The 26,449-nt window shown below is 40.8% G+C and overlaps 1 pseudogene across 1 annotated transcript; it reads right to left on the minus strand.

Moving 5' to 3' along the window:
- Positions 1-1,001: 1,001 nt before the first annotated feature.
- On the minus strand, positions 1,002-4,233 carry LOC116561378 (annotated as a pseudogene). The gene has a single exon (XR_004273403.1). The product of XR_004273403.1 is annotated as a forkhead box protein M1 pseudogene (transcript).
- Positions 4,234-26,449: the final 22,216 nt, after the last annotated feature.

Consider the following 26,449-nt stretch of genomic DNA (forward strand, 5'->3'; position numbering starts at 1 on the left):
GAACTGGTGACATGAAGGTCCCTTTTATAGTCACTGATCCACAGAACCCAACATTTAATAAGAGTGTGTGGTCCTCTTTCCCAACTGTCTTGAGTGTAAGATGCCTCATTCCTTGATTTATTTTTTTAGAGCCGAGTATTCAGTCTGGGGTGCAGTGGTGGAATCATAGCTCACTGCAACCTCCAACTCCTGGGATCGAGCAATCCTCCCACCTCAGCATACCGAAATGCTGGATTATAGGAAGCAGCCACTGTGCCTGGCTTATTTCTTGATTTTTAAGGAAAATTAGAGTCCACAGGCTTCACTCAACTAAACCACCTCCCTAGCTTTTGTTAATTAATTTATTACTTTCTTCCATTCTGAATTCATTTATTGCTCTTCGTGTCAGGGTAACAACTGATCTCCATATTTAAATGACTTCTAGTAGAATTCACACAAAGCTGTATGATTCTTCAAAGGCTATTTCCATGACAATGAATGGGACCTATGAGACCTTATGCACCCTACAGGTGGTCAGTGAATCATAAGTATTTGGTTTTATGCTTATAACTACAATTACTTTTCAGTTGAGTGGATGCAGTTGTGCTGATAAAATATGGCATTTTCAAGTGTTACTGATTTTACAGTAGTTTTTTTGTCATTCTGTATTATTTTCATCTCTGGGTGTTAAAAATACAGCTGTATGTGAGTATTCACAAAATTGTTTTCTGTTAACAGTCCTCACTTGGAAACCACCACTATAAGCAAACGGATAGGTATTCTATGTGAAGTGCATTTAGCCATTTGTCTTACTAATTGTGATCCAAAAGCAACATATTTGCAGCCACAATAAAGCATGCAGTGCACAGAGACTGCAAATATATGCATTTCTGTATGATATACAGGCCTAAAGATGATACTGCTAACCTAGCATCATCAAGAGGATATATTTGGAATGAATTTTCTTTTCTTTTTTTTTTTTTTTTTTTCCCCCCTGGCTTTTATTGAGTAGGTAGTTACAGTAGTGTTCTCAAGCTGGCTCACACCTGTGAGGTCAGCCGGGGCCTAGGCTGGCTCTTTGCAAAGCTGAGGGGCAAGATAAGGAAGTCAGGCAGGTCAGGGGCTCTTTCAGCCTTCTTAAGCCTCCACCTGAGTTCTTGCCAATGCTAGTCCCCTTGGTATGATTAGGGACATTGTCAGAGAAACATCTAATGGCACACATCTGGACACCCACACTCTGCTTCAGATGCATCCATCCTCCCACCCCAATTTCAACTCTTGACGCAATACAAAAGACCTTTTTAACCAAGATGTCTTCTTGCAGGAAAGCTGACTAGGAAACATGGGGAGGTGGCAGGGAGGGGCAAAAAGGACTCCGGCAAGCAGATCCACTTGTCTGGTGCCTGCAGTAAAGAACCCAAGATCCAGGTACCTTGGCCTGGAAGAAACCGTGTACTGCAGGTCCTCCCTTCTCTTGGAACTAAAAGCAAGGAACAGAAGTCAACTGAAACTCCTGGTCATCCTACCCACCTTCTGGCAGTCTCTGGATAATGATATAAGGAAATAAGCTTACATTTATAATTAGAGGATAATTTGGAGAATTTACACTATTTACAAGGGCCACCCTGCAAAGATCAGGGAAGGTGAGAGATTGCTGGGCACAGAATGGGAACAGGCTGGGGAGTTCCTAATCTCTTTTCACCATTGCCTTTGTCATTCCCACCCTTCAGCTCCTGGGAGGGACAGCAGAGGAATCAGATTCTCTTGGGCAGTATAAGGTCCCAGCAGCGACTAGGGTGTGACTGCTACCTTTGCATAATCAGGCAGCAGGGAGCTAGGAGTAGCAGAACAGTCTCTGCCTGCTGTCCGAACTCAGAGGCGTGGCATACAGTGAGCCTTGGACTGCCCAGCCACAGGAGTGCCCAGGGTGGTGGACAGCTTGAGCACAAGGGAAAGGGCGGAGCTCTGCTGCAGCTCAGGAATGAGTTGGGACCTATTGATGTTGTCAGGGCCCAGTGGGTCCTCCTCCAGGCCAGGGAAGCTGATGTCCAGCAGGATCTTGCTGAGGCTATCATTCATGGTGTCCAGAACCGGGCCTTCTGTTAGAGAACGATTGGCTGCAAGGCCAGAAACCTGTGGCTCCAGGGAGCCTGGCTTGGGGACTTCCATATCTGAGGGAGAAGAGTCGCCAAAGGGGTTGGAGGCAAGGTCTAAGGGTTCTGAACTGAGGAGCCTTTGAGGTGATTCAAAGGTGGGTATGCTTTTCAGTGGGGTGGTGCTGAGATCCATCAGCTCCAGGGGGTCAGGCAAGGGGCCAAATGCACCCTGGGAAGTTTGTACTGGGCTGAAATTCAGCCCCCCTACTCTGGCTGGGGGCGTAAGTCTCCAGGATTCAGGGGTTCTGGGGAGGACAGATTTGCTCCGGGTGGAGGAGATGGGCATTGCTTCCTTAATGGGTGTCTTAAAAGGTCCTCCCTCTTCCTGGGCGTAGCTGAGCTGGGAGGCAGGCTCAGAGGAGTCTGCTGGGAATGGGAGCTCTGCAGCTCAGCGGGAAGTACTGGGCCCCTCTGAGAAGAGCAGCTCTGGCTCATCTACACAGGGAGGCATTAGATGCTGTTTCCTTCGAGACCGGCTCATTTCCCTTCTCTCCCTGTGTTTAATCGCAAGCATTTCCGAGACACACTGGGTTGGGGACCTGAGCCCACTGTAGGACTTCTTGGGTCTTGGGGTAGGAGATTGGGACAAATCCTCCCAGGATGGAGAAGATTCCTCTTTGAAAGATGGGGCTGGGGACGGCAACTCTTGCAAGGGAGGGCTCTTCACTTTGATGGGTCTCACTAAGTGTGGCATTTCCTCCCCAGGCTGGATTTCTTCCTCCTTGATAGACTCAACTGGAAGCAAAGGTGAGAGTTCTTCTCCAAACAGGACTTTCTCCTCTTTCACTGGCCCTGCAGAAGGAAGAGGAGCTATCACCTCCTCAGCTAGCAGTACCCTGGGGGCGATGCGGATTCGCTTGCTATGGCGGGCGAGCTCTGAGCTCATGAGAGAAGCCGCCAGGGGCAATGACACCTTGACCGAGGGCTGCAACACCAGCAACTGGTTCACCGGGAACTGGATAGACACCAGGTACGAGCTGACCCGTGGTAGTAGTGGCTTCAATCTTCTGCCATGCGCCCAGGGGGAGTTCAGTTTTGATGGTCACGTTCCGGTGGAGCTCTGGATTGGGTCGTTTCTGCTGTGATTCCAAGTGCTCAGGCAATTGTGGAGATCCTGGGTCCAGTGGCTTAAACACCTGGTGTAATATCAAGTAGCGGTTGGCACGGGGATGAATGGTCCACAGGAGACCTTGCCATTGGTGGACGTCTTCCGGACGAACATGTCATGCAGGGAAAGGTTGTGGCGGATGGAGTTCTTCCAGCCTGGCTTGGCAATGTGTTTAAAATAGGGAAAGTGGCCCTCAATCCAAGTATAGATGTCTTTCAAGGTCATGCACTTCCTCTCAATGCTGTTGATGGCAAATTGTATCATGGCCATGTAAGAATAAGGTGGCCACTCAGACACGGAGTTCTGCCAGGACATTGATGGTCGCGAAGGCTCCTCAACCTTAACCTGTCTCTGCTCCAGGTGACAATTCTCCTTTTCCTCCATGTCTTGCTTGATGGAGGAGCCCAGTCCATCAGAATTCATGTTTTGAAGCCACGGGATGTTGGAGAGGCTATTGTTGATAGTGCAGCCTGCTGTCTCACCACCTGCATGGCTCTCCTGTTTCTGCCCACAAAGAGCTCCAGGTGGTCTAGGAAGATTTATATCCGTAGTTGCAGGTTTTGGTCCCAAGGTCTCCACGGTCACTTCTGTCCTTTTGGCATCACAGCTTCTTTGGATTTGAGGCTGGAGTCTTGGAGGCTGAGTTAGGGCTCCTCCACAGCTGATAAGGATGAATCTCTTGGGCCCACTACTGCCACTCTCTCTTCCCTTGGCAGTCAGTGCCGTGATGATGCTGTGGATATTGGCATTGTTGGGGATGGCCACTACTTGGGTGTTGGGCATGGTGGGGTGGTTGATAATCTTGATCCCAGCTGGGAACTTGCAAGAGCTGGACTCTGCCACTTCCTTGGAGGCCTGTGCTTGACTAGGCTCCTGTTGGGCAGGGGATCTCTTAGGTTCCTCCTCTGATGTTTCACTTGGGCCATTTTGAACAGGAAGGGGCAGCTGCTGTCTTTTGAGAATCAATGGCCGATGGGGACTGGTTTTCATTATGAATTGGTGTTTTCACTCTCCATTGAGAATCACAAGTGTGGGCCCTCCAGACTGCAGTCACCGCCGCCGTTGGGCCGTGGCTCCGAAGGCGGCCTCCGGGCTCCTCCAACCTGGGGGCTGAGCCCGGACCCTGGACAGGGCTTGCGCCGGAGTGGCAGGGTCCCCGGCGGTGTGGGCAGGGTGGGAACCCCGGGGGATCCCGGGAAGGGAGGGGGTCCCGGGCCGGGGCTGGGGGTGAGGTCTGACCTGGAATGGATTTTCAAGTGAAATATTGCAGATACAATTCTGGCTAGCTTGAGTACTTTCCTTTTTCTATTTATGTGAACAAACTACTTATCAACATCTCCGCTACCCACCACCATGGGACATCTCTTGCCAGGATTATTCCAATGGTTTTCCTGCATATACTCTCACCATCTGCATCCCCACATATACCCCTCCATCCATTTGCACAGCCTCCATAGTGAGCCCATAGAACCCTAAATCAGATTATGCCACTCTTTGGCTCTAGATCCTCCAATGCCTTTCCATCTCATTCTGAGGAGGAGACATTCTTTACAATGACCTCTGGGGCCCTCTGTGATGTGACCTTCATTCTCCTTTCCTACCTCATTGCTATTTCTCTCCTCCAGCTACACTGATCTCTTTTATAAACACACCAGGCATATCTTGCTTTAGGACCTTTGAATTTGTGATTTCCATTTTCTGGTATGTTCTATCCTTAGTGTTCACTTGAATTCTTAATTCATCTTCTTTAAGTCTTTGCTCAGATATTACTTCTTTGGTAAGGCCTTTCCCATTTACCTAACTGAAATGGCAATGTTTACCTTTGTACTGTCTTCACCTCCCACCCTTCCCCACTCCTGCTCTCTCTTCTTTTCATGGTCCTCACCACCTTTAACTTACATTATTGTCTTCCTCTTCCTTGTACATTTTTACTTGTTGTTTTTTCCCCATCTACTATAATCCCTATGCCTGAAATAGTGACTGCACATGGTTAGCACTTACATAAATAATGATTGGCCAGATGTGGTGGCTCACACCTGTAATCCCAACACTCAGGAAGGCTGAGGCAGGTGAATTGCTTGAGCCCAGGAGTTTGAGATCAGCCTGGGCAACATAGTGAAACATCATCTCTACAAAAAAAACACAAAAATTGGCTGGGTGTGTTGGCTCACGCCTATAATCTCAGCACTTTGGGAGACTGAGGTGGGCAAATCATGAGGTCAGGAGTTCAAGACCAGCCTGGCCAACATAGTGAAACTCTGTTTCTACTAAAAATACAAAAATTAGCTGGGTTTGGTGGCATGTGCCTGTAATCCTAGCTACTCAGGAGGCTGAGGTAGGAGAATGGCTTGAACCCGGGAGTGGGAGGTTGCAGTGAGCCGAGATCATGCCACTGTATTCCAGCCTGGTGACAGAGTGAGACTCTGTCTCAAACAAAACAAAACAAAACAACCCAAAAATTAGTGAGCATGATGATGCATTCCTGTAGTCCCAGCTACTCAGCATGAGGCGGGAGGATCACTTGAGCCTGGGAGTTCGAGGCTGCAGATCCTGGGAGTTCAAGGCTGCAGTGAGCTGTAATTGTGCCACTGCACTGCAGCCTGGGCAACACAGCAAGATCCTGTCTCAAATAAATAAATAAATAAATAAATGTATAAAAATAAATAATGCTTGAGTTAAATAAATACATAAAACCTGAAATGAAGAAGAGATCTCTTTCTTATTTATCCCCACCATCTTTCATTGACAGTCCCATAATATAATGCTACACATTCTGGGCTAGAGGATGGATGTGCTGTGAACAGCTGTCACAGAGAGTAGCTATCATAACAGAGACATCCTCTTTCTAGACCTAGAGTGAGTCAAAAACAGGGTGTGGTGTCAGAGCTTCATGTGACAGGGTGAATATAGCACCCATCTATAACTCCTGTCTGTAACCAGGGCTGAGAAATTTTGAAAAACTCCTCCTTCTCTAGCCCTGTCTTTCTCTGCCCTCCCACTCCTGACACCACCCTGGGTCCATCCTCAAGGCTGTAACATCAGAAGTAGGAGGTTGGGGCCTACCTCTCTGTTGCTTATTTCCTCCTAGGAACATGAACATCTGGTATTATGGGCTCAACCCCTTTATCTTATTTCAAGGGCAAGTTTAATAAATCAGAATATTCTTCTGATTTGGATTTTTAAGCCAGTATAGGTCCAATGTATTTTTATATGTAGCAGATAGTGTCTGCTGTTTTCTCAGCTCTGCACCGGCCCTTCTCTCTGCCACTGGAGGTAGAAGTCAGAAGACTACATCTCCCAGACTTTCTTTGCCAGCTGGTTTCCTGGTATAAAATGCTTCCTGGCTTCTAATAACAGGCCTTAGCAGGATATTGCAAAAGAAAGGAGAAAAAGCATACTCAAATGCTTCAGGCAGTAGCCTCTGGCATTCACAGCAATGGCAGCCCCCTAAGATGCCATCAGTGGGTGTGGGTTCTAATGTCGTTGTGGGAATACAGCTCTCATTTTTCTGCTTAGGAGTTGTATGGTTCCATCAGAGTAGCAACCTATGTGAGGTCACAGGATCCAGACAAGGAGTGGTGGTGGCTTCCTGATCTTAGGGTAACAACCATTCTCTTTCTTGCTTTTAAACACTCTTTCCTTCAACCTGAGCAATTCCAACTCCTCTATAGCCAATATCCTTTCTTAATAACCCTCTGTTTTAAATACACAGTGTGATCTCCCTCTTCCTGACTAGTGATTCACTCTTTGAATTCTAGATGTATGATTTTGCCTCCATTTTTCAAATGGATAAAATCTTAATAATATGGTTATTATTCTCTAAAATCAGTAAATCACAAAGAAAACCTTAAGAACTATCTCAAGAAGCAATGAGTTGTGGAAATAAACAAAGTTCAACCAAATGAGAACCAGCAAAAGATATTTATTCAGAGCTTGCTGTAACAAGGGAGTTAACCTCTGTAACTTGTGCTTTGGCAGAAACACAAAGGCAGCCCAGAAGCAAAAATCTTTAGAGTGGAAAAAAGGGAAGGCTTCTGCTCTGACTAGAGGCTATTGGCATGGGGAAGCTGTAGGTGGGCTAATTAGAAGTGGGGAACACCGCCGGGCGTGGTGGCTCACGCCTGTAATCCCAGCACTTTGGGAGGCCGAGGCGGGTGGATCACGAGGTCAAGAGATCGAGATCATCCTGGTCAACATGGTGAAACCCCGTCTCTACTAAAACTACAAAAAATTAGCTGGGCATGGTGGCGCGTGCCTGTAATCCCAGCTACTCAGGAGGCTGAAGCTGGAGAATTGCCTGAACCTAGGAGGCGGAGGCTGCGGTGAGCCGAGATCGCGCCATTGCACTCCAGCCTGGGTAACAAGAGTGAAACTCTGTCTCAAAAAAAAAAAAAAAAAAAAAGAAGTGGGGAACACCATGTAGTTGATTAGGGATGGATATTTGGCTTTCACTAGTTGGTCCTAAGTTGGTAGGAGGGTCAAAGCTTAGAGGAGCTCTCAGTTATTCATCAAGTCTTGGCCATTTTGGCCAATTGCTACAAAGGTTATTGTTTGACTTCCTGCACTGTTATAGAGATAGCAGTCTGACTTTCTATAAGTCTAATATTTATAGTTGACTGTCCTCCTGGGCTGGTTATTATAGATTACAGGTTAATTTCCTGAGCAGATTGCTTGTGGTGTGGGTCAGGGTTCTATTTTTGTATATGGTCTGGCCATTATCCATTTGTATGTTCAGTCTCTCGGGGCTAATACTCTTGTGGCTGACCTTGGGGAAGAGTACTGGGACTAGGCCAAGGCTATAAGCTTAGGTAAAAGGGAAGAACTACAGGTCTTAGGTCTTTTAAGCTCTTCAAGTCAGATCATGAGCCACATAGCATAATAAGGGTTGATATCAAAAGACAGATTTGATATTTCAGAATTGCCTGGTCAGTCAACCTTTTTTCTTGAGATCTGAACTCCTAAATAAAATTCAGAAAAATGTGGGAAGGGAATTTCAAGTGCTAAATAAGTTGACAATTCATTTATTTTTCAGATAACCTCCCCACCCCGAATTATATTTTGAGGAGTTTGCACAGATTTTCCAGTATGCTTTGAGCTATGCTGCACACATTTTATCTCTTTGTTGATTTTGGTTTGAAAAAAAAAAAAAAACCTTGCAAGGAATTCCCTAAGGACGGGGAACAACTGCTTTAGCATGCAACTACGTTGTATGGCTCTGTGGGTGTTCCTGTCTGTCTGGAATGGGGCCCCAGCAATGCTCTTTGCATGACATAATTATAAATGAAAATGCATCTGTGTTGAGCATAAGCATTTCAGTCTATGCAGTTGATCCTGCATTATGTCTCCTTCAGCTAAGAAGTCATGGTTTGTTAAAAATACAATATATTTTCCACTAAAAAATTCATTGCATCTACAACAGATTTTCTATTTTGTAAAACCAGCTCTTGGATTTCTCATGAATGCACTTAGTACCATGGACACAAAATGGGAAAAAGAGAACATGACAGAGATATTGCATAAACCCACTGGCTGTGGCATAAGACCAGAAAGAAATATAAACACAAAGTCTGTTGTTTCTGGATTAACTCTGCAGAGCTAGCAAGTAGCTGTTGTGTTTTTGTTTGTTTGTTTGTTTGTTTGTTTTTTCCCCTGTGTCCCTATCCCTAAATGATCTGTATCATCCTCCACTTTGGAGGAAACAATAACCTCTGAATCCAGGAGCCTCTCCTTTATTGACAAATCTTAGTGATTCTTTAGAGTTTCTTTTTCTGGGCTGACTGCTGTTCTCAGCTACTGTCTCTTGTGATGATGGCGTAGCACTGGCTCAAGTGTTTAAGTAGTCCTCACATTTTCCTCCCTTCTGGAAACAAAGGAAGGTTCCTGTCATTTGATATCTTTGAAGCAGAAGCAGGAGCTTCAAAGGAGACCCAGGAGAGTTGCAGGAACACAATTCCCTGGCTGCTTTCTGAATGATGCAGTTCGTGTAAACTCATTCCAAAATCATTGGCATCCCCAGCAAAAGGCTCCATGAAATTTGCATTCAGAGGCGGCATGCCTTAAAGGAGTTAAAATAATTTTTTTTGTTTAGTCTATGTTTTCGGGGAGTATGTGTTTTACACTGATTCCACAACCACACCTTTGAGATATCAAATAACCATAGGGACATTGAGATGCTCAACCACATTCAGATACCCCTATATATAGGACATTAGGCATTATTCAGCATGTGTAGCAATTAACTTCTGATGGGAAGATTCTGAAGTGTGCCTTTTTAGCTGGTGCTAAGCTCCATTTTTGCTAAGTCATAGTTTTAGGGGCTTCTTTAGTTAAGAGTCATTTTACTGTGAGTTCCCATTCTTCTTCCAAACTAGCTGTCTACATGAATCATATAATATGATTCATTTTTTCCTATAAGAAAACTTTATTCATTACCCAGAAAAGCCCCCTCTAGTTTATATGGATAGAGGAAGGGCTTTTCTTTTGACTGCTTAAGGCAGCCATAAGCAGGATGCAACAGCAGGGTTTTTCAAAAATTTAATTTGATTAAACCTTGTGATCTTCAGGCAAGCATGAAAGAGCAGTATTTTAGATTTTGGCTTTCACAGTGACCTCTATAGTGATCCCTGCCCCTTTGCCTTCTGGCTTTCTCTCCATCACTACCTCAAATAGAAAGGCATACTACAGTGTTGATACCCAGGGGGCTCGACCTTCTTCAGAGAAGGTGGCAGAATACTCAGGCTGCCAAATTCCTGATGATCAGAGAGGTTTTGCTGAAGACCAATTTAAACTGGAAAGCACATAAGCTTCATTGGGCTATTGCAAAGTTCATGCAGCTTTAGTGCTAATCCTCTTAACATATTAGGCCAAGTGGACTCACATACCACAATGGCATTGACATAAAGGCCTCTCCAACTTTTATTTACATTTCTCTGTATGGCAGAATGCAAGTCAATTTATTCTCCTTTCTAGATGCCTTCCTCACCATCATGACCTGCTCTAAGGTGATTCCAATTGTTTGGAGGCCAAACTGCTTAGGCTAACATATTAAAAGATTTTACATAACACTGCTTGCTCCAAGCCATGAAACACTTGCAGTATCCTGGCTCAGTAATTCCTTTTTTTCTTTCTTCTCCTTCTGCAAAGGATAACATCTTGGCTGTGGACAAGGTAAGCATTTCCAGTGTGAATGTTTAATGAAGATGAAGTCAGCATGCAGCATGCTGTTTATTTTGCTTTCTAATAAACCCATGCTCAGCAATTGTCTTACTACTGCTGTGACTTTTTGCAACAATTTTTCAGCTTCTTCTATACTCAGAGGAAATTTCCTTTGACATTACTCTCCTTATGATAAATTAATTACACAAAGCATGAAGAATTTCAGGTTGGGAAGAGATGATGAGCTAAAAATAACCCCTAAGAACTTTTTTTTTTAACCTCCAAATACCATATGCATGTTCACATATGATAGAGAATAAGGAAGAGTGAGCTCAGGGGTTATCTGAATAGATTTCAGATTCCAAATGGGCCTCAGATGTCATAGGTACTGCCAGAAAAAAATAAAAATCTACCATTGGTATTATAGACTAAAAATACTAGTGTGAGTAAAGAGTTAGGAACCAAAAACATTTTTTTCTTAGGTGTTGAAAGTCTAGAAATACCAGAAAAGAGTGAGAGGCATCAAAGGGTGTGAGCATAGGGCAGAGGCAGAAGTTTATGTTTCAGGCCTGGCTCAGTTGCAAGCTGGCTGTGTGGCCTTAGGAAAGTCATTTTGCCCCTCTGGCTGAAAAGCACTTTCTTATAAAATTTCCAGGCATAACTAGTATGACCCAAATGTACCTTTTAGTTTAAAGACTAGACACTAACAGCATGACTAGATGAGCACTCACTGAGGACACAAAAACCAGCCGCTATGTTAGGTGCAGTCCATGTATGTTTTAGGATCCTTGACATTACTCAGAAAGAGAGGTGTTATTACTTCCATTTTAAGTTGTAAAAATGAAGCTAGAGAATTATCTGCACAAAGTTACACAGTTTGTAAATGTCAGAGCTGGGATTCACATTCAGGTTTATCTAGCTTCAAAGCCCTTGCTCTATTAACTATGCTATAGCTACATCCTCACACTGGCAAAAACTCTAGTGGGTTTTGATAAATATGGAGTAGCCACAACCATCTATTTTCCCCTCCTCTTTCCCTCAGGTATCATAAAGAATACTTGCTTTGTATGTCAAGGCCAATTGACGCTGGAGAAATAGAGAAATAAACTCTACATTTGTTCAGATTCAGAAGACAGCTTCTGGTAAAAACGAAGGAGCCCAGAAATGGAAGGTGAAGTGCTGGAATATGTGTCACTGTGTTAAAAAACCCACTGATTTTTAAACCAGGGGGAAAATAGAAACAAGAATAAATGGAAAAGCAATCATTTTAAAAGAAATTTAATATCTTGTCCAAAGAATGAAAGACTCCGTATGTCAGTGGAAAATCTTCCAGCCTCAAATAGGCACCCCTCAAAAATCTGATGTCCTGGAAATATGGTGTTTTTGTTGAAAAACTAAAAGTAACAGCTAGAATGTTTCAAATGTATTTCCCTGTGTTTTCAGTCATGGGTCCTGATGCTGCTGGCACTCATAATAATTTTAGCAGGTGGACGGATAGAATAATTGGTAAATTTCTATCTAAAGATAGAAACACTGGTATAAATAGATCACAGGATTGAAGGACCAGCTGACCTATCCCAGATGATGCAATGGAAAGACCTTTGGCCTTGGAATTAGATGAGTTCCTGCCACAGATCTAAAGTGTATGATGGTGAGAAGATGGGAAGGTATGTAGCTTTCCTGAGTCTTGGTTTTTATGTCTGTAAAATGAAACTAGTAATATGTACCTCAAAGTTGAAGATTAAGTGTGATAATGGATACAAAAGAACTTAATGCAGTTGGTGACACCTGGTAGAAACTGAAAAATATAATCTATCTTTATCATCCCTTTGTATTTTACTTAAATCCTTCATTTCACAGTTGAATTCAAGTTGTCCTATGAGATCTGTGCAAGCAGAAGAGCCATTTGTCATCTTTGTCATATGATTTTACAAATGACTATGGAAGTACAATGTAGACTTGAGACTCAGACACATTCTCCCAACTCCAAAATGTTTTATAGATTCTGGTAAAATGTTTTATAGATTCTGATAATCTGATTTTCACATTTTATCATTTTCACTGACTCCTAATATATCACTGCATTTAATATATGTGTATATATTAAGAATATAATAATTATAGATTCTCAAAGGTCAACATGAAAGAAAAAATCTTAAAGGCAGCTAGAGAGGATGGGCAGGTCACTTACAAAGGGAAGCCCATCAGGCTAACAGTGAGCATTTCAGCAGAATCCTTACAAACCAAAAGAGATTGAGGAGATTTTCAGCATTCTTGAAGAATTCCAGCCAAGAATTTCATATCCTGTCAAACTAAGCTTCATAAGTAATGGTGAGATAAAATTCTTTTCAGACAAGCAAATGCTAAGGGAATTAGTTATTGCTAGGCCTGCCTTACAAGGCAGCCTCTAAGGGAGTGCTCAACATGGAAATGAAAGAAAGATACCTGTCACCACAAAAACATACTTAAGTATGTAGCCCACTGACACTATAAAGCAACTATGCAATTAAGTCTACATAACAACTAACCTACAACAAGATGACAGGATCAAATCTTCACATATGGATATTAACCTTGAATGTAAATGGGCCAAAGTTCCACTTAAAAGTCATAAAGTAGGAAGCTGAATAAAGAAGCAAGACCCAACTGTCTGCTGTCTTTAACAGACCCATCTTACATGTAATGACACCAATAGGCTCAAAGTAAGGGGATAGAGAAAGATCTATCATGCAAATGGAAAACAAAAAAGAGAAAGAGTTGCTATTTTTATATTAGATAAAACAGACTTTACACCAACAATGGTAAACAAACAAACAAAAAAATGACAAAGAAGGGCGTTACATAATGATAAAGGGTTAAACTCAACAAGAAGACTTTACTAAATATATACACATCCAACACTGGAGCACTCAGATTCACAAAACAAGTTTATGGAGACCTACAAAGAGAGTTAGATAATCACACAGTAATAGTGGCAGACTTTAACACCTCACTGACAGTGTTACATCATTGCGGAAGAAAACTAAAAAAGATATTCCAGACTTAACACTTGACCAATTAGAATGAATAGACATCTATAGAATACTTCAGCAAACAACAGAATATACATTTTTCTCATCTGCATATGGCACATACTCTATCAACCACATGCTTGGCCATAAACAACTCTCTACAAATGTAAAACATCAAAATCGTGCCATCCATACTCTTGAACCACAGTGCAGTAAAAATAGAAATCAATTCAAAGATAAGCTCTCAAAATCATACAATTACATGAAAATTAAACAACCTGTTCCTGAATGACTTCTGGGTAAAGAATGAAAGTAATTTAATGAAATTATATATATATATTTTTTTGAGGCAGTCTCTCTCTGTCATCCAGGCTGGAGTGCAGTGGTGTGATCTCAGCTCACTGCAACCTCCTCCTTTCAGGAGGATCAAGATGTTCTCGTGCATTAGCCTCCCAAGTAGCTGAGGCTATAGGTGCATACCACCACCTATAGCTACTTTTTAAAATATTTGGTAGAAACAGGATTTCAGCATATTAGCCAGGCTGGTCTTGAACACCTAACTCAAGTGATCCTCCTGCCTCAGCCTCCCAAAGTGCTGGGATTACAGGCATGAACCACTGCACCCAGCCAAAATTTCATTTAATTAATGAAATTTAAAAATTATTTGGAATCAATAAAAACAAAGACACAACAATATTCAATATCCTCAAAGAAAAGAATTTTCAATCCAGAATCTCATATTCAGCCAAACTAAGCTTCATAAATGAAGGAAAAATAAAATTTTTCATGAGCAAACAAGCACTCAGAGATTTCATCACCACCAGGCCTGCTTTACAAGACCTTCTGAAAGAAGCGCTACAAACAGAAAGGAACAGCCAGTATCAGTCATCCCCAAAATTTACCAAAACATAAAGAGTGTCTCCATAATGAAGAATTTACATCAACTAATGGGCAAAATAGCCAGCTAGCATTAAATTACAATATTGAACTCACAAATATTAATTTTAATCCTAAATTTAAATGGATTCAATGCCCCAGTTAAAGACACAGACAGGCAAATGGAATAAAAAGTTAAAATCTATTGGTACGTTGTATCCAGATCTAACTCACAATGACACACAAAGGCTCAAAATAGAGGGATGGAGGAAGATTTACCAATTAAATGGAGAGCAAAAACAACAACAACAACAACAAAAAAAAAACAGGAGTTGTAACTTTCGTCTCTGACAAAATAAACTTTAATAGTAACAAAGACCAAAAGAAACAAACAAGGACATATAATGGTAAAAGGATCATGCAACAACAGGAGTTAATGATCATAAATATATACGTACCCAATATAGGAGTACCCAGATATATAAGACAAGTTCTTATTGACTTATAAAGAGATTTGGACTCCCGCACAATATTAGTGGGAGATTTTGACACCACATTGTTAATATTCAACGGATCAATCAGATAGAAAATTAATAGGGGAATCTATGATTTGAATTTACACCTGGAATAAGTAAACTCAGGGAATATTTATACAATTCTCCATCCCAGGTCTACAGAACATACATTTTTCTCAGTACCATATTATATCTGTTCTGAAAGTGACTACATAGTTGGAAGTAAATTACTCTTCAGTATTTGCATAGCATCTCACAGACTTAAATGAAATATTGGTTGGCTGTTTGTTTGTTATTATCTTCCCTTATTCCTTCCTGACTCTGTTGTTAAGTACAATTATTGGCCTAAAAGAGGTTTTTAATACCTTTTTAAGATTGCATTCCAGCCTGGGCAATAGAACAAGAATCCTGTTCTCTCTCTCCTTTCTTTCTTTCAAAAAAAAAAAAAAAAAACAGAGAAATTTAAAAATTCTTTGAGATCAATAAAAACAAAGACACAACATGCCAAAATCATTGGGACAAAGCTAAAGCAGTGTTAAGAGGAAAATTTATAATGCTAACCACCTACATCAAGAAGTTAGAAAGATCTCAAATTAACAACCTAACATTACACTGAGAGGAACTAGAAAAACAAGAGCAAATCAACCCCAAAACTAGAAGAAGAAAATAAATACCAAAATCAGAGCAGAACTCAATAAAGTTAAAATGCAGAAATTCTACAAAAGGTCAATGAAACAAAAAATAGTGTTTTAAGAGAATAAACAAGATTTATAAACTATTATCTAGATTAACAAAGAAAAAAGGGATGACTCAAATAAGCACAATCAGAAATGAGAAAGATGATATTATAACTGACACCCCTCCAAAATAAAAAATACCCTCAGAGACCGTTATAAAGACCTCTATACAAACAAACTAGAAAACCTAGAAGAAATGGATAAATTTCTGGAAACATACAATCTGTCAGGATTGAACCAAGAAGAAATGGAAACTCTGAAGAGACCAATAGCAAACTCTGAAATTGAATCAGTAACAAAAACCTACCAACAAAGGCCCTAAACCAGGTAGATTCACAGCCAAATTCTACCAAAGGTACAAGGACGAGGTAGTACCAGTACTTCTGAAATTATTCTTTAAAAATCAGGGAGGAGAGCCTCCTCCCTAATTCATTCTATGAAGCCAGCATCATTCTGATACCCAAAAATGTCAGAGATACAGCAAAAAAAAGTTCAGGTGAAGTACTAGCTGATCAAATCCAGTAGCACATCAAAAAGTTAATTCACCACAATCAAGCAGGCTTTATTTCGAAGATGCAAGATTGTTTCAGCATACATATACAAATCAAAACTGTGATTCACCACATAAACAGAATTAAAAACTAAAACCATGTGATCATCTCAATAGATGCAGAAAAGGCTTTTTCAACATGGCTTCATGTTAAAAATCCTTAACAAGTTAGGCATCAAAGTAACATACCTCGAAATAATAAGAGGCATCTATGACAAACTCAAGGCACATAATGCTGAATGGGCAAAATCTGGAAGCATTCACCAAGGACCTTAAACAATTCAACAGGGAAAAAAACAACCCCATTTTAAAAATGGGCAAAGAACATGAACATACAGTTTTCAAAAGAAGACATACATGTGTGGTGAACAAATACATGAAAAAAAATGCACAACATCACTAATCATCAGAGAATGGCAAATCAAAACCACAATGAGATATCATCTCATACCAGCCAGTCAGGATAGCTATTATTAAAATGACAAGACATAACAATTGCTGGTCAGGTTATGGAGAAAAGGGAACACTTATACAGTGCTGGCAGGGATGTAAATTTGTTCAGCTATTGTGAAAAACAGTGTGGTAATTTCTCAAAAATCTTAAAACAGAACTACCATTTGAACCAGCAATGCCATTATGGGATATATATCCAAAGGAATATAAATCATTCTACCAAAATGACACATGTACTCGTAAGTAAACTGCAGCAAAATTTGCAATGGTAAAGACATGAAATCAACCTAGATACCCATCAGTGGTGAGCAGAACAAAGAAAGTGTGGTATCTATTTACCATTTAACACTATACAAATACAGCCATGTTGCCCCTGCAGCAACATGGATGCAGCCTGAGGCCGTCGTCCTAAGAAGATTAACACAGGAATAGAAAGTCAAACACCACATATTTTCACTTCTAGGTCAGAGCTTAACATTGAGTACACACAGACACAAAGATGAGAACGATAGGCTGTGAACTACTGGGGTGGGGGAGGTTGGGAGGAAGGGGTGAACGCTGAAAAATTAACTATTGGGTAGTATACTCATTACCTGTGTGATGGGTTTATTTGTACACTAAACCCTAGCAACATGTGATTTAACCATGTTACAAACCTGCACATGTACCCCCTCGAATCTAAATTCAAAATTGAAAAAAATTGATATAATAATTATAAAAATATAGTTAGTTTGCTGGATTCAAATCACAGGTTCAACATCAGTAACTTCTATAATTTGGGAAACATATTAATACTTATCCTTCTGTGACTCATCTTTTCTCATTTGTAAAATTAGAGTAACCATCAACCTAACTCATTACTGTGAGATAATACTTTTGAAGATCTTGGAAATAGCATCTGATAAACAATAAGCACTCAGTAAGTGCTAGCTGTCACCATTGTTATTTTATCATATTTAAAAATAAAAGCTTATTACCCTTGATTTTCATAAGTATCTGAACATTGTGTCCATTTAACATACGCTCTTTCAATTCACCTTTACAACTTTATTTGCATTTATATGTATCTAAGGACCATAGGTACAGTTATTTAGTGTATGGTTTAAAATACATACATTTTATAATATGCATTCTGTTCTGCTTAGCTTTTTATTCATCATATTTCTGAGATTTGTTTTTCATATATAAGTGGAACTTATTTAATTTTTTGCTGAATCTGTATTCCCTCATAGGTATGTAACTTTTTTTTTATGATTTCCCTTTGATGCCCATTTAGGTTGATGTAACCTTTTGCTTTTCCCATCAAAGCTATGTGGAACATCTTTAAATATATTTCTTCATGTACCTATGTGGAGGTTTCTCAGGGACGTATATTTTGAAATAGAATGACTTAGTTGGAAGAAGTAAGTGGTCTGAATTTCATTCAACACTGACAGCTTAAGCATCTCTTCAAGTGCTCTTTTGCTATTCCAGGTTAAACTTAGAAGAAATTTCTTGTCATGCAATTTCCCTGTTTCCCTATATGGGATGTCTGCCTCTTAAGGAATTGTAGGAATTCCTTATGTATCTTATACATGGATCCTTGTTAGTTGTGCATATTGAGAAGCACTGCTGTGTTGCCATAATCAGCACAATGTTGAGCCAGACTACCATGGTTCAAGCTGGTTCCCCCATTCGCTAGCTTTGTGACCTTGAACAAGTTCCTTGATGCCCTCTGAGGTGTGGTTTCCTCATATGTAAGACAGGGTACTCACAGTGGCCTTCCTCACAGAGAACTTCAGGACTGAATGAATCAATGCATGGAAACCACTTAGCATGGAGCCTGACACAGAGGGAGGCTTTAGTCATTTTTTCAGAAACATTTTTTTGTGTGTTTGTTTCTGCTCTGATTGTTTTACCCTACCCTTTGTTCTTGGGTCAGGGACCACGTCTCAGTAATGTTTTGTTTCTAAGTGCTTAATAAACTGCCTGGCCTATAAAGGGGGTGTCTGTTAAATGTTTATAGATTGAATGGATGAATGCTTCTGGTGTCAAGTGGCCTCCCTCATGACTGAAGTCCCCTTTCATTTCCTTACGATGGAACCATGGACCCCACCAAAAACAGCTTACATTCCTCTGCTATATCTGTGATTAAATCAAGGAAGGGGCTTCCTTTGGGGATTTATGATAGCTTGGCTTCTGAGACATCGTTTCTTGTATATTTTAAATTTATCCTCAACAGAACTAACTGCTTTTCCACATTTTATAACTGTCTGCAAACTTAAAACATTTATTCCAGGTTTCATATTGTGGGTCAATATTGAAGCTTAGATGTCCCTGTGGTATATGAATGGAAAGACACACTGATAAAAAGTATCTGAATAAGGCCCAAGGAGATCTGCCTAGAGCCTAGAATGAACTGTAGATGATGGATTTAAGATCAGAAACCCCATCCCTGACTTACAGGTCAGTGTTCTTTTATTTTTTTGTACCTTAAGATCTTAGAAATATTCAGATTATCTTAAGAACTAACCTTGAGTTTTAAGAGCCTCTGAGTACATATATTAAAAATATGTTTTCAGCCATGGCAGTTTCCCCTAACTTCACATGGAGCTCCAATTTAGAGAAGAATCAATAACGGTAAAGCATAGAACAAAAGGTGAATGACTGAAAAGTATGCATTTGTGCAATTTAGAAGGGCTGAGAAAATGGAAGGAGAAATGAAAATGAGCAGGCAAAAGGGTAATGACATTGAATGATAAATACTGTTTTTACAACACATAAACATCTAGTAGAACCTTGTTCACAATTCATGTGCTAAATATTACGGGTAAAACTGTGAGGATAAATGGAAAGGAAAGTAATATGAGAGCTGTGTAACATTTTCTCTAAATATTGCCAAAGTAATCGGAAAGATGTATAGTGACATATTTGCTATATCTGTTAATGAGTAATTGAAAATTTAAGATCACTTTATTAGCTCTTATCTAGGATTCTCACTAGCATAAGACTTTCCATGGAGCTGAGCCATAGGGAACAGAAATATGATATAAAGGTTTCCTACATCTTGATTTAATCTACCCGTACCTTTTGCTTTTGTGACTCTAATTTCAACCAAGTTGCCTTAATAAATTTTGTCTAGCAATTTTTTAGCCAATGAGTGAGAATTAGATCTTAGCAACCAAGGAATTTCCTGCCTGGTTTTTCCTCCTCCTCTAATTTCTTCTGGCTCTTCTAGGTAAATCAAATTAATGTAGCCTGGGTATGACACTTGGATTGAACAGCAAAATCGTGATTTTCACTGACTGTTTCCAGCTGAGTTTCCTTCCTCCCTCGTTCCAGGCAAAATTGTGCAGTCCCAGAGCTCCTCAAATTTACAGGACTTTTGAGGTTGATTAGGAACAAATAAGACTAAACTGGGAAGGTATGAACTCTCCCCGGCCTTCTCCTGCCTGCATTCATTCATTCATTCTGCAAACAGTAATTCAGTACCAAGTGTAGGACACGTGCTTGGTTCTGGAGATGTAAAGATAAATAAAGCCTGGTCCTTTTATTCTATAAGGAACTTACAGTGAGTGGGAGACAATAAAAGTATTGCAATATTGTGAGTTAAGTGCCTTGGTAGCTGTGAAAGATCTGAGGAACCTCTCGCTGATCTGGAGAGGGGAGAAGAGATAGAAGAGTCTTTGTGGGAGGAAGGAGGTAACTGAGTTTCCAAGAATGAGTAGAGATTTGTCATTGGAGATATGGGCTCAGAGCATTCTAGGTCTAGGGAGCCACAAATACAATGGCTCAGAAGGATGTAACCCCATGTCTAGTTTGAGAAAATTAAAAATTGCTCAGTATTTACAGGTAAAGGAGAGTGGAGACAAACGAGCTCAGGAGAGTTAGGAAAGGACCAGCATGGAAAAGGAATTGTCTGTCATACCCACTTGCCTGAAGTTAATCCTGGAGACAACTGGGGAGCATCTAGGGGCTCTGCGCAAGGGAATAACATGGAAGAAAACCAGATGGAGAAGGGATTTCACCGCAGCATGACTGCAGAGAGGAAATCAGATGGGCAGCTATCAGGGGATTCAGTGGGTAGGAGTAAGAAATAGTATGCAACCAGGCACGGTGGCTCACGTCTGTAATCCCAGCACTTTGGGAGGCTGAGGCAGGCAGATCACGAGGTCAAGAGATTGAGACCATCCTGGCCAACATGGTGAAACCTTGTCTCTACTAAAAGTACACAAATTAGCTGGGTGTGGTGGCGTGCACCTGTAATCCTAGCTACTCGGGAGGCTGAGGCAGGAGAATCGCTAGAACTTGGGAGGTGGAGATTGCAGTGAGCTGGGATTGTGCCACTGCACACCAACCTTGGTGACAGAGTGAGACTCCATATCAAAGAAAAAAAAAAAAAAGAAATAGTATGCAATGGGGCAGTGGCCTTGGAAATGGGTGACTGACGAGAATGATAATGAAAAGGTAAGACCCCCCAATTTTAAGGACAGAAAGGGACTAAGGGGAAAGCGAAAATGGGGTTAAGGATGAAGGACAAGTCAGTCATATTTCCTGGTTGGGACTTGAGTATTTAGGTGATGTCGTTCTCAGAAAAAGAAAACTTAGAAGGAAGAAGATATTTGGGAGAAGAGGAGAGATGAATTGCACTGGAGATGTTTTAAGTTTCAGGTGCAAGTGCTATCTGTAAGTCATCCATGTACAGTTAGTAGGTGGGTAGCATAGACCCAAATATATCTGGACAATCTGATTTTACAGTGTGGCATGATTACAGCTTATACTTCCCGTATAAGGTAGATGTGACCTTGCGTGTTACTACTTCTATTTCTTCTAGTAATACTAGAACTCATAACTTGTCCAACGAGTGGGAAGCAAAATTGTTCTCTTCTAAAGGGTCAACTTCCATTTCTGATTCTAGGAATCCCTAATGTTCTTAATTAGATACGAGTGCCCAGGTTCAAGTATGGGTGAATGGGAGGGAAGTCTCTTCTTCACTATACCTGGATCGTCCAGATAAACTGTAACTTAGGTGGTGTCCTTTGCAGAAGCCTGGAAACCACATTAAATAAGCCTGCCATGGAGATTTATTGCTCAGAATGGGCCTGCCTATATCCAAAACATCAGCAGGAAGCTAGTGACACACCCGTCTGAGAGGTCTGAGAGTGGGAATGAGACATTCCACATGCTGCCTTAGGTAAGGAGTACGTTGTAGTAGTGCCATGACAGAAATTGGCCTAGTTTCCCTTTGCAATTTATAACTCTTTAATACATTCTCCTCTCACTTCAGCCAAAGGACTCTCTGATGAACAGGACATTGTCCATGTTTAAAAGTGGAAATGTTCTACATTTGCAGTGAAGAAATAGGCTCTAGAGTAAAAAACTGTTGTGCTCATGGGTTGAGGTTTGGGTCTGAAGTGCTGTGGCCAAGTTTCCTGCTCCTAAGTCCTCTATTCTGGATGTTACCACCAGTGCTAGAGCTACTTCCAGGCCCAGGGCTATCAATTCTTTGGAGGAGGATAACCTCATACTCTAATAGATGCTCAGTCAAGAGTAACTCATGACAAAGGCCAGAGCCATTGAGAGGAAAGTATGTTTGATCTGTTCCTATAGTCCCCTCCTTGAGGGTGCTGTCTCACCCCACTTTCTCCCTGCCCAGAACGCTGGATTGCTGCAAGTTCTGGGAGCCAGGACATCACCCACATTATCTTCCCTGCTGATTCAGGGCTGTGGCTAGGCTACTGGGTGCTGACTTACACAGATCTGGGGCTCAAGAGGAAGATGGGGATAGATATAAAAATCTTGAGTAAGGACACCTGGAGCAAGATTGCAGAGTAAGAAGCCCTTGCAGAGTAGACTGGTGTTTACAGACAATAGGAATGGGAAGGGTAGGTAAGAGGAGAACAATAAAGATAGGAAAAGATTGGTTAGAGGAGAAAAAGTTGTGCCAAGAACCAACAGAGAGAGAGAGTTTAAAGAACGGTGTAGCCTAGATTGAATGTCAAATGCTCAGGAATTTAAGTGAAACAAAGGCTAAAAAGTGTTTTCTTTTATACCTGTTCTCCACAAGCAAAATAGAGCCTTGCAATTGTGTTTTTTTTTTTTTTATTTGCAATGGGCCAAAATAAAAGTACACATGTGAAATAAAAATAGTTATAGACATAGATATATATCTGCCCCTGGTTCCCTGCATAGAACTTTAAAACCCTTGTAGATAGGGACAGTAGGATAATCTCGTTCTAATATGTTATATTTGACCCTAGTTCCAGACACAGACATTCCTAAGACCTTTATAATTTCCTGAGCAATGGGAGCCTCTAACACAGTATTCCTAAATCCCTTAGAATTTCCTGGGTGATGGGAGCCTTTTACTCTAGTGAGCTGACTCTTAGTGGGCTTCTGGATAGCCTCAGGTTGGGTGCTGTTTGCCAAAGGAACCAACCACGTGATTAGAGGGTTGAAACTTTCAGGCCTACCCACCAACCTCTGGGGAGGGGAGAGGGGCCAAAGGTTGAGTTGATCATCATTGGCCAATAATGTAATTAATCATACTTATGCAACGAAGCCACTATAAAAACCCCAAAGGACAGGATTCAGAGAGATTTCAGGTTTCTTAGCATGTGGGAGTGTCTGGAGGGTGTCTGTGCCCAGAGATGGCATGGAAGCTCTGCATGCCTTCTCACATGCCTTGCCCTATGCATCTCTTGCATCTGGCTAGTCATCTTTATGTGTCCTTAACATATCCTTTATTAATATAATCCACCCATAAACATAAGTAAGTATTTTCCTGAGTTCTGTGAGCTCTTCAAGAAAATTAATCAAACCCAAGGAGAGAGTCTTGGGAATCCCAATTCATACCTCTCTCCTCATGTGCATAGGTGGCAATCTACAGTTTGTGACCAGTGGCCGAAGCGGAGGGCAGTCTTGTGGGACTGAGCCCTTAACCCACACGGTCTGACTCTGCCTCCAGGGAGATAGTGTCGGAATTGAATTGGACTATAAGACATACAGTTGATGTCTGCTGGAGAATTACTTGGTATGTGAAAGAAAATAAAAACCCACATATCTGGCTTCAGAAGTGTTCTGTGTTGAATGTTGTGAGTGAGAACAAAAATAATTCTATTTATTTCCCCCTATTTCTTACAGCATGTGAGAGGAAAGCATGAAGAAGCCTATCGTAAACATTCAGTAAGAGAGTCCGGGCAGGGCAGGGGCTCTGAGGCACAACATGGGACCAGGGTAGAGGATAAAGCCATGTGGCAGGAATGTGAGAATTATGGGAGATGGAAATTATTCTTAGGAGTTTTGGGGAGGTGAGAAGGAGTGATTGGGGAGCGGGAGTGCTTTTTCTTCTTCCCTCTTGCCTGCCTCGGCCCCAGCTAATCCCGACCTGGCTAATACTGGTCATGCAATGAGGTGGGAGGTGCCTGGGGATGAGGCTAACCTGTAGTCAGAGAAAAAACTTGACTAAACAGGAAAAAACAAAGGAGTGGGGGTGGGGGAGTGGGAGGTGATCCCAAAAAATACTGTGGAGAGGACTGACAGTGACTGCTTGGAAAGGATGAAAAATAAATAAAAAGTCATAACATAAATAATTCCATCAGTACTTCAATACCTTCACAGTTTTGATGTTTTTTAAAATTAAATTGACTAAATTTTCTTAGACACATCATCGACACACATTTAACCAACCACAATTATTCTAAAAAAAAAAGGAAGAAAAATGAAAAAACGAGTCCATCTATATGGTCTTTTTGTTTCCAATTATTTAAGGACTTATATTTATGTTGCCAAAACAGGCAGTTAATTTAGCTAATTTAGTCAACCAGCCAGTCATTTCAGGAGGAAAACAGGGCGTTCAGACAAGTAGTGTTTCAGAATGCATGTCCCAAGCCCCAGCTGTTTGGCTGGAATTTCTACTTTTTTGTTTGTAATATTGGCATGAACAGATATGGCTCTTTAGGCCTGGGATGGAAATGGCAAAAAAAAAAAAAAAACAAAAAAAAAAAACGGCTGTTAAAATGTGAACAGTATTTGAGATTATAGCAAAAAAGATAATCCTACAATATCTTCTGCTGATACAGTGACTATTTCTAAAGAGCTTAATACTTCATTGTATGATTTCTCATAAAATCATAGAGATAGACGAGATGCAGGTATGAGCAATATTTATACTCTAGATAAGGAGAAGCTGGAGTCTCAATGTTTTACACGTTTAGGGAAATTCCAGGTGACACATCCCAGGCAGGACCATAAACACAGCTTGTGTTTTTCAAAGTCCCACTCTGTCCTTCACCCATTATATTTCATGATCTCTGCATCATAAAGAAGCAAATTTCCTCTAGTGTCAAGCCCCCTGTGGGTGCTAAGTATTTATTTATCGAAGATGGTAGTAATGATCAAGATAACTGTTATCATCTGGAATAAACAAATAAATGGTCAGTAGCCAAAGGGAACCCAATGCCAGATGAGTATGGAATTTTATTGTTAGTAATAATGGTGTGAACAGAAAAGTGAAGCGAACATCTAAAGCAGAAGGGAAATGTTGAAAGCAGGCCCGTCCTCATTTCAGTTTAGTTAAGCTTAGATTTTTATGACATTGAAATAAATAGGAGAATGTTTTAAAATTAGCTCTTCACAAAAAAGAAACATAAAGACAAGGAAGTGATGACAATTTTGACATAAAGCAACTGATAAAAACCCAAGTGGGAATACCCATTAAAATTGAGCATCTAGTATAACAACCAGCAGATGTGAGAGCTCTTTACCCTGAAGTTATAAGGGAATGAATTAATGAATTTGCCAGCAATTCTTTTTCTAACAGTCATGTAAGAAAACTTGAGGCCACACCAGAGGAATAAAGTGCTCATGATAAGCTATTCAGTTTGCATCTAGCTGATGGCAACGTAAAACCCCATAGATCCAAGATTTTTATAATGTTGGCCTTAAGACTTGAATGATATATTTTGCTACTCACATCTACAAAATGATACACAGCAGCGAAAGTTTGGTTATGGACTTTGTCTATTACACATCATCTTCCTTTTCTATCACACTTGACATTCTTTCTTTCCTAGCCCATTTTAGAAATAGAACCACTCAGAGTTGGAATTAACTTTCTACTTGAAGAGTAGCATGATCTGGTCCAAATATAGCACATTGTCAGCTAGACCTTTCTATTAAATTCTGCTTCCCTATAAAAGGTTTAATTGGTTGTATGACTTTGGACAAGCAGCAAAGGCTCTGGATCTAAATTTCCTAGTTTAGGAGTTAGGTTCTTTCCAGACTTAAAATTATATGACTTTTTATCTGTTTCATGTAGGCAGTGAATCATGCACAAATTACTTTAGCATGAAGTGTTAGAAATTCCGGAAGAAATCAAGGTAGAAATCACCATAGGGACACTCTTGAGAGCGGGGGATCTGTATGGATACTTGTTATGGGGCCTCAGCAAGGCAAGCAGAGGCAGGAGAGATGAAGTGAGGTGGATGAACTTCCATGGCTGCTTAGTTCAGTGTTCTTTGCTGTGGAATAATCAACTGTCTCCTCCTCAGTTGGGAGTGAGCTCAAGGGGCAGATTCTTATCCTAGGTCAATATTCTGAAAATGTGTTCTACAGAACATTATTGCAGAGATTTTTAATATAAATTACATTAAAGGGGGCTCTGTAGTAATATAAGATTGGGGACATGCTGGGTTATAGAAAATCAAACAGAATTCTTCCCAAGAAGGGCTTTCAGGGTCTTTGATGAACTAATACACATTGTGAAACTCTATTAGGGGGATTTCACAGTATTCAGTAGTTCCTAAGCTTATCTGAACATAAAAGTTTTGTTTTGTTTGTTTTTTAAAATGGACATTCTCAAGGACTCAATTTTCTGATAAACATACTTTTGGAAACATTCTTGATAGAAATCCATGGCAAATTCAAATT

Source organism: Sapajus apella, unplaced genomic scaffold, assembly GCF_009761245.1.
Source record: "Sapajus apella isolate SASKATOON/1434 unplaced genomic scaffold, GSC_monkey_1.0 scaffold29, whole genome shotgun sequence".
In the NCBI taxonomy this organism is placed as follows: Eukaryota; Metazoa; Chordata; class Mammalia; order Primates; family Cebidae; genus Sapajus; species Sapajus apella.